The sequence below is a fragment of the Suricata suricatta genome, chromosome 17 (assembly GCF_006229205.1).
Source record: "Suricata suricatta isolate VVHF042 chromosome 17, meerkat_22Aug2017_6uvM2_HiC, whole genome shotgun sequence".
Taxonomy (NCBI): Eukaryota; Metazoa; Chordata; class Mammalia; order Carnivora; family Herpestidae; genus Suricata; species Suricata suricatta.
Genome location: NC_043716.1, coordinates 1,800,647 through 1,814,984, shown reverse-complemented (window position 1 = coordinate 1,814,984; position 14,338 = coordinate 1,800,647). Strand labels below are relative to the sequence as shown.

Sequence of the window (14,338 nt, the reverse complement as noted above, 5' to 3'; positions counted from 1 at the left end):
AACTTAGCAGACAGGCAATCTGTGTGTGAAAATAGCTGAAAAACTCGTGAAAGGCCACAAAAACGCTTGAATACATACAGGGAACTTCTTCCCGGCCAGCGAGCCTCAGGGCGCCTTGATGTCCGTTCTCCTGAAGCTAATCTATAAATTCAAGGTTATCTGAATCCAAATTCCTATGCAATGTTTTGGGGGTGGGGTTGGGGAGAGGGAATTTGACACCATGATTCTAAGTGTTTCTGGAAGGATAAAATGGGCGAGATTAGGCAGCAGGACATTTTAAAAAGAACAATCTTCAGGGGCTTCTCCCATCATGTATTCAATTTATAATGTAAGTGATCAAAGCCTACTCGCTGCGGCACAGGAAGGAGCAGACGGGCCTCACGGAGGAGACCCCAGAGCAGATCCAGAGAATGAGCCGGGGCTGCTTTCTTGGTGAGGGAAATCCAGTGGGAAGCAGTTTAAGCAGAGAGGGGAGTTTCTCAGGCTGGTGGAGTAGCTGGCGGGATCCCTTGGGGCGGGGACAGCTGCGCCTCCTGAATCAGCGCTAGGCTGATCCAGGTCTCGGTGCGTGTCAGTTCTTCTGTCGGAGCATTGAGCCCCCTTATTTTTTTCTTATCGCAGCCCTGCTTCCCTGTTCCTCTGGCTCCCTCTTTCTCCAAACGCCCATGGGAGACACTGGCTGTCGCCGGGTCATCTAACACGGTGTCGATAAGCGAGCCAAGGACATGGCCACGTCAGGCGGCTGGTGCAGTGAGTCCGTGGACAGGAGGGGAGAGACCACAGAACTCCGGTAAGGGGGGAGGGGACGAGGCTGGAGGTGGGGGCCAGCAAACCAAGCAAGAGCTATCTGTTTGCCCAAAAATATATACAAGTATTTAGTAGCTCCTTGGGACATAATAAGAAATATATGTTTGGTCTCTGTCTCCAGTTCCTGACATAAAGCTCCTAAATCCTTTGGGATTTCTGGGGTAATAGGAACGTCTTTGGTTCTAGTGAGGTGACCTCGGTGGTATCCTGGGGAGCTTCAGGTTGGGGGCTGGTCTCTACAAAAACCATATTTAGAAGCTTGGGACTTGGGGGCACCTGGGTGGCTCGGTGGGTGAAGCCTCTGACTGGGCTCAGGTCATGATCTCACGCCTCGTGAGTTTGAGTCCCACATCGGGCTCTCTGCTCTCAGCCCGGAGCCCACTTTGGATTTTCTGTCTCCCTTTTTGCCCCTCTGCCGCTCCTATGCTCCCTCGCTCGCTCTCTCAAAAAAAAAAAATACTAAAAAAGAAGCTTTGACTTTCAGCTCACCCCCCACGCCCTCCATGGAAGAGAAGGTGCTGGAGACTGAGTTAATAATGCATCATGCCTACGTCATGAGGCCTCTGTGAAAATCCCTATGTTGTGGGGTTCTGGGTCGGTGAGCACCCCCGTGGGACAGGAGGGGGGCCACTCCCAGCCCCCGGGCTTGTGACCGTTCAGGACTCCTCCCTCTGTGCCTCCGTCTGGCTGTTCATCCGTATCCGGCACGTGTGTTTCCTTGAGGGCTGGGGGCCATGAGACCAAGTGTCCGGTCGGAGCAGGGGGCCAGGGCCACACTTGTCCTCCTGGTTGGTCAGAAGTGCAGATGGCATCTGGAGTGGAGGGGAAGCAGCCTTGTGGGACCGAGCACTTACCTGTGGGGTCTGCACTGACCCGGAGTAGTTAGGGTCAGAACTGGATTGTAGGACACGCGGTTGATGTCTGCAACGTTGGCAGGTGGGTTGGTGTGGGAGCGTCCCCTCCTCCGACATTTGGGACCAAATGTCAAGAGTGCAGGGACCAGAGGAAACTAGAATTGTCCTTTAGTAACTGAGGAGGACTTTCAACTCAGAGAAGAGAAGACGTGGTAGGCCAATGGTGGGGGCGCACAGTTACTGCCCCCTTCGGTCACCTCATCAAATTAAAAACATATTTGATGATGCGAATCATTCATGTCCTAGGTGCTTTCTCGATGCTGAATGGCGGGAATGGTACTTCTCAAAAGAAGCCTGGTTCAAATGATAACATTTCACGTTAAGGGGGTAAGAGATGGTAGGGCTGGTCCGGGGGCGCTCTGCCGGCCCTCGCGTGTGGTTTTAAAAGGTTTGTTTAGTTTTGAGAGCGAGAGAGAGAGAGCACGAGCAGGGGAAGGGCGGCGAGAGAGGGGGAGACACAGAATCCCAATCAGGCTCCAGGCTCTGAGCCCAACGCAAGGCTCGAACTCACGGACCTCGAGATCATGCCCTGAGCCAAAGTCGGACACTTAACGGACTAAGCCCCCCAGGGGCCCCTGCCCCTCATGTTTTAATAAGTGGTGAAGAACACTGCAGATTTCCTTTTTGTTTTAAGATTAGGGGTTTTTTTAAATGTTTCTTTTCTTTTTTTTTAATGTTTTATTTATTTTTGATACAGAGAGAGACAGAGCATGAGAGGGGGAGGGCAGAGAGAGAAGGAGACACAGGACCAGAAGCAGGCTCCAGGCTCTGAGCTAGCTGTCAGCACAGAGCCTGACGCGGGGCTCGAACCCACGAACGTGAGATCTGACCTGAGCCGAAGTCCGAGGCCCAACCGACTGAGCCACCCAGGCGCCCCTAAGGTTTATTTTCAAGAGAGAGAGTGCAAGCCGGGGAAGGGCACAAGGTGGGGGGCCGAGGATCTGAAGCAGGCTCCGTGACGACACCGCAGAGCCCGATGCAGGGATCAAACTCACAAACTGAGATCACGACCTCAGCCAAAGTCAGACTCAACCGACTGAGCCCCCAGGCGCCCCGGGACACGGCACATTTCAAAGCTGAAAACCTTTTCTAGGAAATAAAAGCCAGAGAGCTTCTTCTTGCCCCTAAAGCCACATGGTTTACCATAAATAAACTCTTTGAAAATAGCCACGGGACGCCCCCCACCTGTATGGTGGAAAATAGCCACGGATTGAATCTTAATGTCTCCACGTGGCGCAGTAAGCCTGACCGTTCAGGAGAGTGTCGCTGCTGGTTAGCTTTCCCCAGCGACGGTCCGCCACGGCTCACACCTGTAGCATACTTTATTCTAGAGCTTCTGCTGCCGTTTCCAGCGGGCTAAGAATAACAGGCATTCATAGCTCGTTCTGTAATCTGAACCCCACTAAGAGAAAAGTACACAGCAAGACACTGAACTATGTCTGACTTAAAGCCAAACGCATTCCATTATTTCCACACAGCACTGATAACGACGTGTCTATGCAGTTATTACTTCTTTTCCAAATCAGTGGTGATTTGTCTCACGTTGGGGAGTGGTGGGGAGGGGGAGGAAGGGTTCTTGCGAACGTGGGGGTTAGCCAGGCGAGGGAGGTGCTGGCAGAGCACAGAGGTCTATAGCATGTGTGTCGTCTCCTTCGTCATTGTCAAGTGCACCTTAGGGGCACTTGAGTTGCCCAGCACCAACAACACCTGTGCAGGAAGCCATTCCCCCTGCCACAGCGGGGGCGGGGTGGGGAGGGAGAGGCTCTGTGTCCATGAGGCAGCGGGCTGCTGCTTGGAAGGAGAAGTGGCCCATCCTGATGAAAAAGGGGAAACCCCCAGCCGAAAGCCTCTGAAAACCTCCCCTGGTCGCGGGGACACGTGATGCCACTTTCTCAGTTTTGCTTTTGATTTCATTAACTAAGTGGTAGTTTTCGGGGATTTTTCAGCATGTCCTCCTCAACTCACTGCCTGTGGCCTTGACCCGCATCCAGTGTGAACTGCAAACTGAAGGGGGAAAAAATCTCCCTCCTCCCGCACCTCTTGTGGCCAACACTCTGCCCTTCTAGAAAATTAACCCCGTGTGCCATGCAGGGACATGTCCAAACAACAGGGGGCCGGTCAGCCCAGCACGGCTCCTTACAAATCCTGCGAGACCCAGCCGGTCAATACTCCCCCGAGTTCCCATGACGGGTCACCGCCACGAGAAGCTCTTCTCTCGAGGACATCAGAGGGGCCCACAGGACTGGCACTGTCCTTCCCTTGTCACAGTCACTGCCCTGCTCCGTGGGCTTGAAGCAATTATAATGCATCATGACGAGCCCTTCAGACTGCACTCCTGTGCTCTTCTGTCCGTCTGTCTTTCTGGCCAGACCCTGGTGAAATGCTTCATTCCCCTTTCTCTCTTCCTGTGGCTGCCGGATGGCCCTCAAGCAGCAACGGACCGCCTGGCCTTCCTGTGGTGACCCTTTTCCAGGGAACTCCAGGCGTGAGGCTCTGCCCCAGATCCTGTGGGTCAGCCGGCTCTCCATCCCTTCATCCGTGCCTCGCACCCCCCCCCCCCCCCCCCCCCCCCCCCCCCCCCCCCCCCCCCCCCCCCCCCCCCCCCCCCCCCCCCCCCCCCCCCCCCCCCCCGCCTGGCCACCTGGCTCCCTGCCTCCTTCTCCCCCAGGCTCCATGGTGCCACCGCCTGGATGTGCCCCCATCCTGTGTTCTCCAAGGTCGTGTGGGGGAACCTGATGGCGGGGTGGCCCCGCAGGTGATTAGGGAATCTGCCCGCGCTCCTTCTGAAGCCGTGTGCTCCCGGCCTGGCCTATCCCCACTGCATCCTGGGTGGTCTCCGGGGACACCCTCTTTCCCAGCAGGGCCATAAGGTTCCTGAGTCACTCCAGCCCCGGATGGGATATGACGGAGAACCGCTCCCTCCAGCGTTAGATGGCAGTGTTGTCAGACCCTCCCACCTTCCCACGTTTAAGTGCGCGGTCTGCGGAGCTGCGTGTGCGTCCACACTTGCCTGTGCTCGGGGTGTCCTCCCTGCCCGTTGGCGCCCGCCTGCCTGCCCCCACCCCCCGGGGCGGCTCTCCCCTGCCCGCCCGGCGTGTTCTCTCCCTCCCGACCCACACCCTCGTCAGACACCTGCTCTGCTGACCACAGTGATTGCCGGGGCCCCTTTGCAAATCAGGGTTAGGACTCAACTTCCCGGTTCTTGCTAGGTTTGCAAGAGGCCCCTCGGCAACAACCAGCAGGCAACTTTGAGAAAATAAAGGTTTATTCCTTACAAAAGAGCTGGGGATGACACAGTGTCCGGGGCCACACGGCGAGGGGAGGGCGTGGGCGGAGGAGAGCATGCGCAGTGCAGGGCTTTACTGGGGTTGCGCGTGGGGCCCAGGGTTGCCCGGGCTCACTCTACCAGTGAATTTAAAACATCGGAGTGGGAACCTACAGCCCAGGGAAGACAAATGGCCCAAAGGGTCACTTATTGAAATCAACCCATAGGTCTGGAACGAGCGCCTGAGTGCAGGGAGGTGGCTCTTTAGTGTGTTTATTGCAGGAAGCCCGCTTTGGAGTGGATCCCTTTTTTAAAATTTATTTTTGAGAGAGTCACAGAGCGTGAGCGGGGGAGGAGCAGAGAGATGGAGACAGAATCCGAAGCAGCTCCAGGCTCTGAGCTGTTAGCACAGAGCCTGTCGCAGGGCTTGAATCCACAAACCCTGAGATCATGACCTGGGCCGAAGTCGGATGGTCAACGGACTGAGCCCCCCAGGCGCCTGGACGGTGGATGCTTCTTTGAAGCGGGTTACTCGGCAGGCAGGCCCCGGGTCGGCTCACACCACACCCTCCCATCCCTAAAATGCCTGTTCCGCGGGGCCAGCACCCCGGCCACTGAGTCACTCTGGAAATGATGTCGCAGGAGGGAAGGGGTGCGGGGCGGAGAGGACCTGGCAGGGAGGATGAGAACACGGCCGGCAGGAGGGGCAGGACAAGCCGGACAAGGTGACAGCACGTAAGGATCAGTCGTTGGCCATTCCTGGCCGCCTGTCTGTGTGAGGCCAGTCCGTAGCAGCGGCCTCTTTGCTGCTCCGGTCCGGGGACAAAAGCCACTTTGTGTCAGGTGTGAGGCTGGGGCAGTGGGACCTGGAGAAACCAGGCGCCGAGGACAAGGTCACCAGGGAGTGCGGCGACCTTCCTCATAAGTCAGAACTCGCTGTGGGGGACTGAGAGAAGCAGCGGGAATTTACTGACTCAGAAAACCAAAGCTCTGGAGGGGGCCGGGTGGAGCTGATCTTTGACCCTCCTGGAGAGAACCCCAAGCTGCCAGGAGCCCCCCCCCCCGCCCCCACTGCATGTGGGCATCACTTCTCCCCTGCACCTGCAGCCACGGTGCGGCGACATCTCCAATAGGAACACGTGTGCAATAAGCCGGCTTTAAACTCTTTCCCTGGAAAATCATTTAAAAGGAGTAAAGAGAATTAAAAAAAGAAGAAAATCCCATTTTCAGTGCGACTGGAGAATAGACACAGGCAGAGCACAAAATCAGACTAAGGCAGAGCCTGGGATTAGGAGGAAGGGAAATGGGACGCTGAGGAGGTGGGGGGGGGTCTGCAGCTTTCGGGGTGCCTGCAACCCCTTCTGGAATCACCAGGATTGTTCTGGCGTCTCCCCCTGGGGTAAAGCAAGAAGCAGGCACTTCCCGGAGCAGAGCTGGCAGCCTGTGCGGGCGCAGCAGGGGGCTGGGGTCCCACAGAGAACCCCACAGTTGTCTTATCCGGTGGAAGCAGAGCCTGGGAGAGCGCCTCTGGGCTGTGACACTGGGGAGGCGACTGTACTGTTGCCCAGGACAGTCCAACCCATTTCACTCCCTGCTAAGCAAGTGGCCGGCCCGGCCTTGCTGAGGGGTGCCCGGAGACACGAATGTGGAAAACTGCAGTAGGGGCGCCCAAGTGGCTCAGTCGGTTAAGCCTCCGACTTCGGCTCAGGTCAGATCTGGAGCCTGCTTCGGATTCTGTGTCTCCTTCTCTCTCTGCCCCCCCCCCTCTCATGCTCTGTCTCTCTCTCTGCATCAAAAATAAATAAAATATTAAAAAAAAAGAAAAAGAAAACCGCAGTAAAATTCATGACTAGATGAAGAATGTCCACCCGGAGAAATGTTGCCACGGAGCAGTTGAAGACGGGGACTAAATGTGTTCTGAATTCGAAACATTAGTCATGCTGGCAGCTGTATACATGAGATGTAATAAATCTCTATATTCTATACAGACACATCATATATTCTGGACATGAGCTGCAGAGGGGTCTAACATACACATGGTTGGAACGTCTGACGAGGAAAACCGAGCTGGTAGGACAGGCATGCATTTCAATAAATAATTCAAGCCAGTCTTCCTTAGATGACTCTATATATTGGAAGAGAAACCTGTATGCCAGGAGAAAACCGATCAAAAAAATATTGGATTTTTTAAATTAATTAATTAATTTAAAGTTGGTTTATTTTGAGAAAGATTGCATGAGTGGGGGAAGGGCAGAGAGAGAGGGAGACAGAGAATCCCAAGCAGGCTCCGCGCTGTCCGCTCAGAGCCCGACACGGCGCTCGATCTCACCAACAGTGCGATCGTGACCTGAGCTGAAATCAAGAGTCAGAGGCTTAACCGGCTGAGCCCCCAGGCGCCTCCAAAAATCAAGAATTTTTTTGCATCTGGGAGAAGAAGGGGCCATGCCGTTTACAAGGGGATAAGGACCCGGCGGCCTCGGGTGTCCACAGACCCACAGGGAGCGCCAACAGAGCTGGCACAAGATTCTCAAGGAGCGCAAACATGAGTCAGGGCGTTATGAAAAGGCCAGTTTTCTGTCCTACCGCCTGGCCGCCCTCCCCCGGCAACCACTGATCTTTTCACCGTCTCAGTATAGTTTTTCTTTTTCCAAAATATCGTATCATTGGAAGCCTGTAGTGTGCAGCCTTTTCAAAGCGGCTTCTTTTCGCTCAGTGATATGTATTAACATTTCCTCCCGTGTCCTTTCATTGCTTAATAGCTCATTTCTTTTTTGAATAGTCCATTGTGCAGAAGCACCACGGTTTGCTCCTCCAGTCACGTCCTGAGGGACATTTTGGTTGCTTCCAATTTGGGGCAATTATGAATAAAGCTGTGATAGACACTCATGTGCATGGTTTTGTGCAGACATATGTTTTTGACTCATTTGGGTAAATACCTAGGACTGTAATTGCTGGATTCTATGGCAAATCTACATTTAGCTCTGTGAGAAATGGCCAGACTGTCTTCCAAAGAGGCAAGACCGTGTTGCATTTCCAGCAGCAGCGAATGGGAGCCTCAGTGGTTCCACCCTGCCTCCAGCCTCCGTAGTAGGTGCTCCGGCTTTTAGCCATTCTAATATGTGTGCGGTGGTGTCTGCTATGTTTTAATTCTAAGTGCCCTCACAATATAGTATGTCTTTTCATACACCTACCGGCCATCTGCTTGTCTTTGGTGAGAGGTGACTGTTCAGATGTTTCGCCCATTTTCCAGTTGGGTGTTTTGTTTTCTTATTGTTGAGTTTTAGGGGCTCTTTGTAAATTTTGAATAGTAGTAGTTTATCAGATGTATGTTTTGCAAATATTTTTCCCCAGTCTGTGGCCTGTCTTTTCATTCTCTAAACCACAGACAATTCTGGACATACATGATTTGAGGAAAGTGTTCTCATGAACACTTCTTGGAGAGATTACTAGAGGATCAACTCGGGTCAGCCGGAATCACTGGGTACATTTAGTAAAAGGAGAGTAGTGAATATCGAATATATTTACATCGGAACTAACACAAAAGTTTGGTGGTAGAGTTGGGAGAAGGAAGGAGGGAAATTGAGGAGATAAGCTAATTTATTCATCATTCATAAAAAAACATTTGAAAAGCTGGGTCATTTCTACAGAAGTATTATTTGTCAGAAGAGAGAAAATATAAAGTTTTTTTTCAAAGTTAATTTATTTTGAATGAAGAGAAAACATGAGTGGGGAAGGGGCAGAGAGCGAGGAGAGAGAGTGAGAATCCCAAGCAGGCTCTGCACTGTCACAGCAGAGCCTGACCTGGAGCTCGATCTCACGAACCTTGAGACCATGACCTGAGCTGAAATCAAGAGTCAGATCCTTAACCGACTGAGCCGCCCTAAACAGCGGTTTTTATAAAACAAATACAAAAAGTTTTCAGAGAGTCACTAGCTTTCCCCAAAGGATTAGTCGCAAGACGTCACAGAAAATCCTAACAGAGGAGATTTTTGTATACTCTTTCAGGGCGCAGAAAAAGAGGAAAACTCCAAATTATTTTCATTAAGGCAGTACGATTCCAAAGACTGATAAAAATTACACAAGTATTTTACATGCCAGGTGCCCAGCTGGCTACCACAAGAGAGAAGACGAGGCGAAGACGCCCACGTGCAAGCTGGAGAGAAAGGCCCGAGACAGACTCTTCCTGACGGCCGTCAGAAGGAGCCAGCCCGCCATGACACCTTGATCTTGGACATCCAGCCCCGGGGACTGTGAGGAAACACGTTTCTGCTACTCAAGTCCCCCCAGCGCGGGATGCCGTGTGTCAGCACCCGCAGCAAACGGAGATGCGTCCTTCCTGGATGGATACATGTGCAATGCCCGGTCACCTCGGGAAACCTGGAATGCCACAACAGAACCAAATCTACCAATAAAAATTCCCATCCGTACAAATTAGGATTAAGTAATGGAACCCCAGAAGCGAGGACTGCACCCGGCAAGATCTGTGCTGGAGAATTGCGGTCTGGGGATTCCCCATCGGTTAGGCTCCTTGTTGGCAGCCCGTCAGCACGGCGGAGAAGGCCGTGTGCAGGCAGATCGTTGCCTTGTCCAGTGACGCCGTGTGGAGCGTTGACCGTGAAGCTTGGCCCTGCCCTTCAGGACTCCCCCTGCCCTTTTCTAGGCCAGAGGAAATTCCTTCTCCTAGAGGCCGACCCGCACGGCCTTAGCCTGAAGGCGAGGAGAGCTTCACCACCAAACAAGCTTCTGTTGTATTTTTAGTGTTTTTAAAAAAAATTTTAAAGTTTATTTATTTTTGAGATTTTGAGAGAGAGAGAGAGAGAGGGGAGACAGAGAGAGAGAGAGACAGACACAGACTCCGAAGGAGGCTCCCGGCTCCGAGCTGTCAACACAGAGCCAGACGTGGGCCTTGAACCCATGAACCGTGAGATCATGACCGAAGCAGAAGTTGGACGCTCAACCGACTGAGCCCCCCAGGCGCCCCTTTGTGGTTTGTTCTTTTGTACGGAAATGCCTTGGCCCGAGAAATAAAAATCCAAAGGGCAGCTTTTAACTTTGGTTTGGGTTCTGTCGCCCTCCTTCCTTTCCAGCCCTTTCTCTCCTGGCTCGGGGCTGAGGGCTTTACGGCTGCGGTGCCCACCCCCCCCCCCAGCCTCTCCCACCGCTTCCACAGCTGCTTTGTGCTGTCCAGAAGGGAGAGAGAACAATTCACAAATGTCAAGTTCACAATTAGTTCTTTAAAAATCAATCCAATTGACAATAGCTTTTTTTTTTGGTTCTCACAACTGGTGTTCTTTGTCTTGGACGCGGTTTAGAAGCGAACTAAAGACATCCCAGTGCTCTTTAATGAGAGCACGCTGCTCAGTTGAACAATATGGTTTTTTCTTCCAGGGAGGTGCTCAATCCTTAAACAAACAGGTCATTTTGGAACACTGATTAATTGTATTTTTACTGCAAACATTTAAGGACCTCAGAAAACAGAAGGTCATGTTCCACGGGCAGGGGGTAAAAACTTGGGTTTGTTTTAGGAACACATGAACTCTTCCTTATCAGTACTTTCTGGGTTTGGGGTGTGAGGCACACGTTTATTTTAATTTTAATTTTAATGTTTATTTATTTTTGAGAGAGAGAGAGAGAGAGAGAGAGACAGAGTGTGAGCAGAGGAGGGGCAGAAAGAGAGGGAGACACAGAATCTGAAGCAGCTCCAGGCTGTGAGCTGTCAGCACAGAGCCTTACGCGGGGCTCAAACCCACGAACCATGAGATCTTGACCTGACCGGAAGCTGGACACTCAACCGACTGAGCCACCAGGGCGCTCCAATGAGGCACACATTTAAACCCAAATTAACCTGTTATAACCTATTATAAACATGTGAAACATAAATTCCACATCACAAGTACAACCTACAGAGACATTAACCACCAAACCTACCATGGTTTCCAACGTGAAAGTTTATATTTTTTGTAAGTTATTCAGCTCAGCTGCGTGTTTAAGAAAAAAAGTCATTTCCTCAAATATATGACGACTTTTGATCTAGCCACTTGCCAAAACATGACTGAACCTTGAAGGCATCACGCTAAGAGGAAGAAGTCAGACAGAGAAAGACAAATACACACCAAAAAAATGAAAGACAAATACAGTATGATGTCCTGTGTTTGTGGAATCTAAAAAACAATGGAGCTCAGGAGCTCAGAGATCCAGAGAGCGGAGGGGGGCGGGGCTGGCGCGGGAGGGGCGGGGGCTGTGAAATGCTTGTTAGGGACTCCAAAGGTACAGACTTCCGGTCACAAAATAAGTAAGTCACGGAGATGTGAGGTAGAGCATGTCGCCTATGTTTAATAATGCTGTATGGCCAGGGCGCCTGGGGGGCTCAGTCAGTTGATTGTCCAACTCTTGATTTCAGCTCGGGTCATGATCCCAGGGTCATGGGATCGAGCCCTGAGTTGGGCTCTCTCCCTCTGCTCCTCCCCAACTTGTTCTCTCTCTAAAAGATAATTAAAAAAAAAAGAGAGTCTGTTTAAAACCATACCGTGTGGCATATTTGAAAGTGGAAGAGTAGATCTTCCAAGTTCTCATCATAAGAAATACATTTTTGATGCTACGTGTCCTGACAGATGTTAATTAGATTTATTGTCGTGATCATTTCACAAGGCGTACAGCTACCCTTCGGGCGCTGAAGTTGTGCACGCTGACTTGGCGGAGCCTGCTTGGGACTCTCTCTCCCCCTTTCCCTGTTCCTCCCCCCCCCCCACTGTGCTTTCTCTCTCTAAATAGATAAATAAACAAACACATAAACAAACAGAAGTTTATTACGTCCTGCATTGGATTAGCTGTTTGTGCGTTTGTCCTAACCTTTATTTCTATGGAGGCGTCCACAAGCGAAACAACTCCACTGCTACCCCGCGGGACTCTCCAGGGCAGGACAGTCCCCGGCTCCCACCCTGGGGAGACAGCCCCTCCCCCTGGGCGGGACCACCCACCCTGCCTGCCATCCACGCCTGACTGTGCCCTGCCAGCCCCTGCCCTCTGTGCGGGGCCCTCCCACCCCACCCCTGCCGTCCATGCCGGGTGCTTTCCCCAGTGCCGCCCTGGGGTGTCCTGGCAGCAGCAGCATCCTGGACAAACCGCCTCAGCGAAACCGGAGAACCATTTCCTTAAAGGTTAGGCGCAGGTGCACAACGTTAGAGCCTCACTTGGCAAGCTTTTGAGAGAAGCTCAGACCGGTTTTGTGGCTGCAAACAGGCCTGAGCCAGAGGCCGGGGTCCTGGAGGGAAGCCCCGCCCCTGCTGGCCCTTCCCCAGAGCCTGTTGCTGGCACCCAGGCCTCCCGGGTCCTGCTGCCCAGTCCCTGCCCCCACACCCCTCGGCCCCACCTTGGGACCTTCTGACCCCTGTGCAGGCCCCGCCCTCCCCAGGCCCGGACTCAGCCCTGGGTGCTGGGATCCCAATCTCAGGGCTCTGGGGTCGGAGTGAGTCCTCCAGCCCGTCCCGAATATAAACTCCCATCTTACAATTGGCGCCAGATGAGTCCTACCCTCTGGTCCCCATCCCCTGACCGCTGACCCCCAGGGCCCCCTCCCCCTCCCCCCCAGGGCCACGGAGCTGCCAGTGGCCCAGCCTGCCAAGAGTTTTGCTTCTAATTATCTTTTAATGAGGGAACATGGCACCTGATCGTAAACTTGTTTTGTTTCCCCCAGGCTGACATGCAAACTTGCTCCTAAATCCAAATCCGTAAATCCCTTCCACGAGGGGGCTTGCAAAACACTGTTGCTAGAAAGTCCTGTGAGCGCCCCTCAGCTGTGAGCTCTCCTTCCGGGGAGGGGGGAGGGGAGGCGTGCCGGCACAGGGGCCACACAACTTCTCTGAAACCTGAGAGATTGACTTGTCGATTAAACCTCAACAAAGCTAACAAGTTAAAGTTAACTTAATTTCAGGGCTCAGTCAGTTAAGTGTCTGACTTCGGCTCAGGTCATGATCTCAAGGTTTGTGGGTTTGAGTCCTGTGTTGGGCTCTGTGCTGACAGCTCAGAGCCTGGAGCCTCTTCGGATTCTGTCTTCCTCTCTCTCTGCCCCTCCCCCACTCACTCTCTGCCTCAAAAATAAACATTAAAAAAATTTGTTTTTAAGTTAAATTAATTTTACTGAAAAGAGAGGCCCCAGCCTCCTTCCTCTGGAGGTTTAACACCATCAGAATCTCCCTGACACACAGAGGTGGCCTCGGGGAGGGTGGGCTGACTGGGAGGGATGCCCCATCGCCCCCAGGGACCCTGTCAGGAGCAAAGCAGGAACCAGATCTCGTGCCCCTGTGTCTCTGTCGGCTCAGACTGCTCAAGCAAAATACCACGGGCTGGGGGGGGAGGGGGGCGGCGGAAGCAACAGACATTTATCTCTTACAGTCCTGGGGGCTGGGCAATCCAAGACCAAGGTGCCCGCACCTTTGGTTCTGGTGATGACTTCTTCCTGGTTTGCAGAGACCCGTCAACGGGCCTCCCTCCTCCTCACAAGGCAGAAAGCGGGGACGTGCTGGCCGCTTCCTCTGCTTTTTTAAAGACATGTTTATATTACTTAAAAAAAATTTTATTCTTTTACTAAAAAATTTTTAAACATTTATTCATTTTTGAGCGACAGAGAGACACAGAGCACAAGCAGGGGAGGGTCACAGAGGGAGGGAGACACAGAATCCGAAGACAGGCTCCAGGCTCCCAGCTGTCAGCACAGAGCCTGACGCGGGGCTCAAACCCATGAACCATAAGATTGTGACCTGAGCCAAAGCCAAGAGTCCGACAATTAACTGACTGAGCCGCCTGGACACTCCCAACGTTTGACAACGTTTAGCTCTAAGAATGACCCCTTACTATGTAATGTTTCGCTTCAGCTATTTGGAGAGAGAGGCATGGTGCTCAAAAAGTAGGCGAGCATCAGGAGAGTGTTGGTCCCGAGGACTTCGGTCCCTGCAGGTGTGACCACACGGTGGCACTGCCACCCCGAGGCTCCGGTGCTCAGAGACACAGAAAAGACAGATCGAGCTTCTCCAGCGAGCCCGGCAGGCCCCCAGACATGAGTGACCCTTAATGCCCATCACAGCCATATGGAAACCAACTTGACAATAAATTATTTTAAAAAACCCTTTAAAAAAAGGAGTTTTACAGAAACGTCCTAACATGGAAAAACTCACTTTTTTCCTTCCTATGTAGGGAAAACCCCAATTCTTCTTCTTTTTTATGTTTCATTTTTAACATTTATTTATTTATTTTGAGAGAGACAGAGACACTGTGAGTGGGGGAGGAGCAGAGAGAGAGAAGGAAAGAGAATCAGAGAGTCAGCGCAGAGCCCAATGTGGGGCTCGAACCCACGAAA

The 14,338-nt window shown here is 52.4% G+C and overlaps 1 long non-coding RNA gene across 1 annotated transcript in view; it reads left to right on the top strand.

Annotated features, from left to right (window-relative positions):
- Positions 1-9,195, top strand: part of LOC115282493 — a 9,812-nt gene extending 617 nt beyond the window's left edge. Inside the window, exons 2-3 of the long non-coding RNA XR_003904667.1 lie at positions 622-790; positions 9,085-9,195. This is a non-coding gene — a long non-coding RNA (uncharacterized LOC115282493). The remainder of the gene's footprint in view (positions 1-621; positions 791-9,084) is intronic.
- The last annotated feature ends 5,143 nt before the right edge of the window (positions 9,196-14,338 follow it).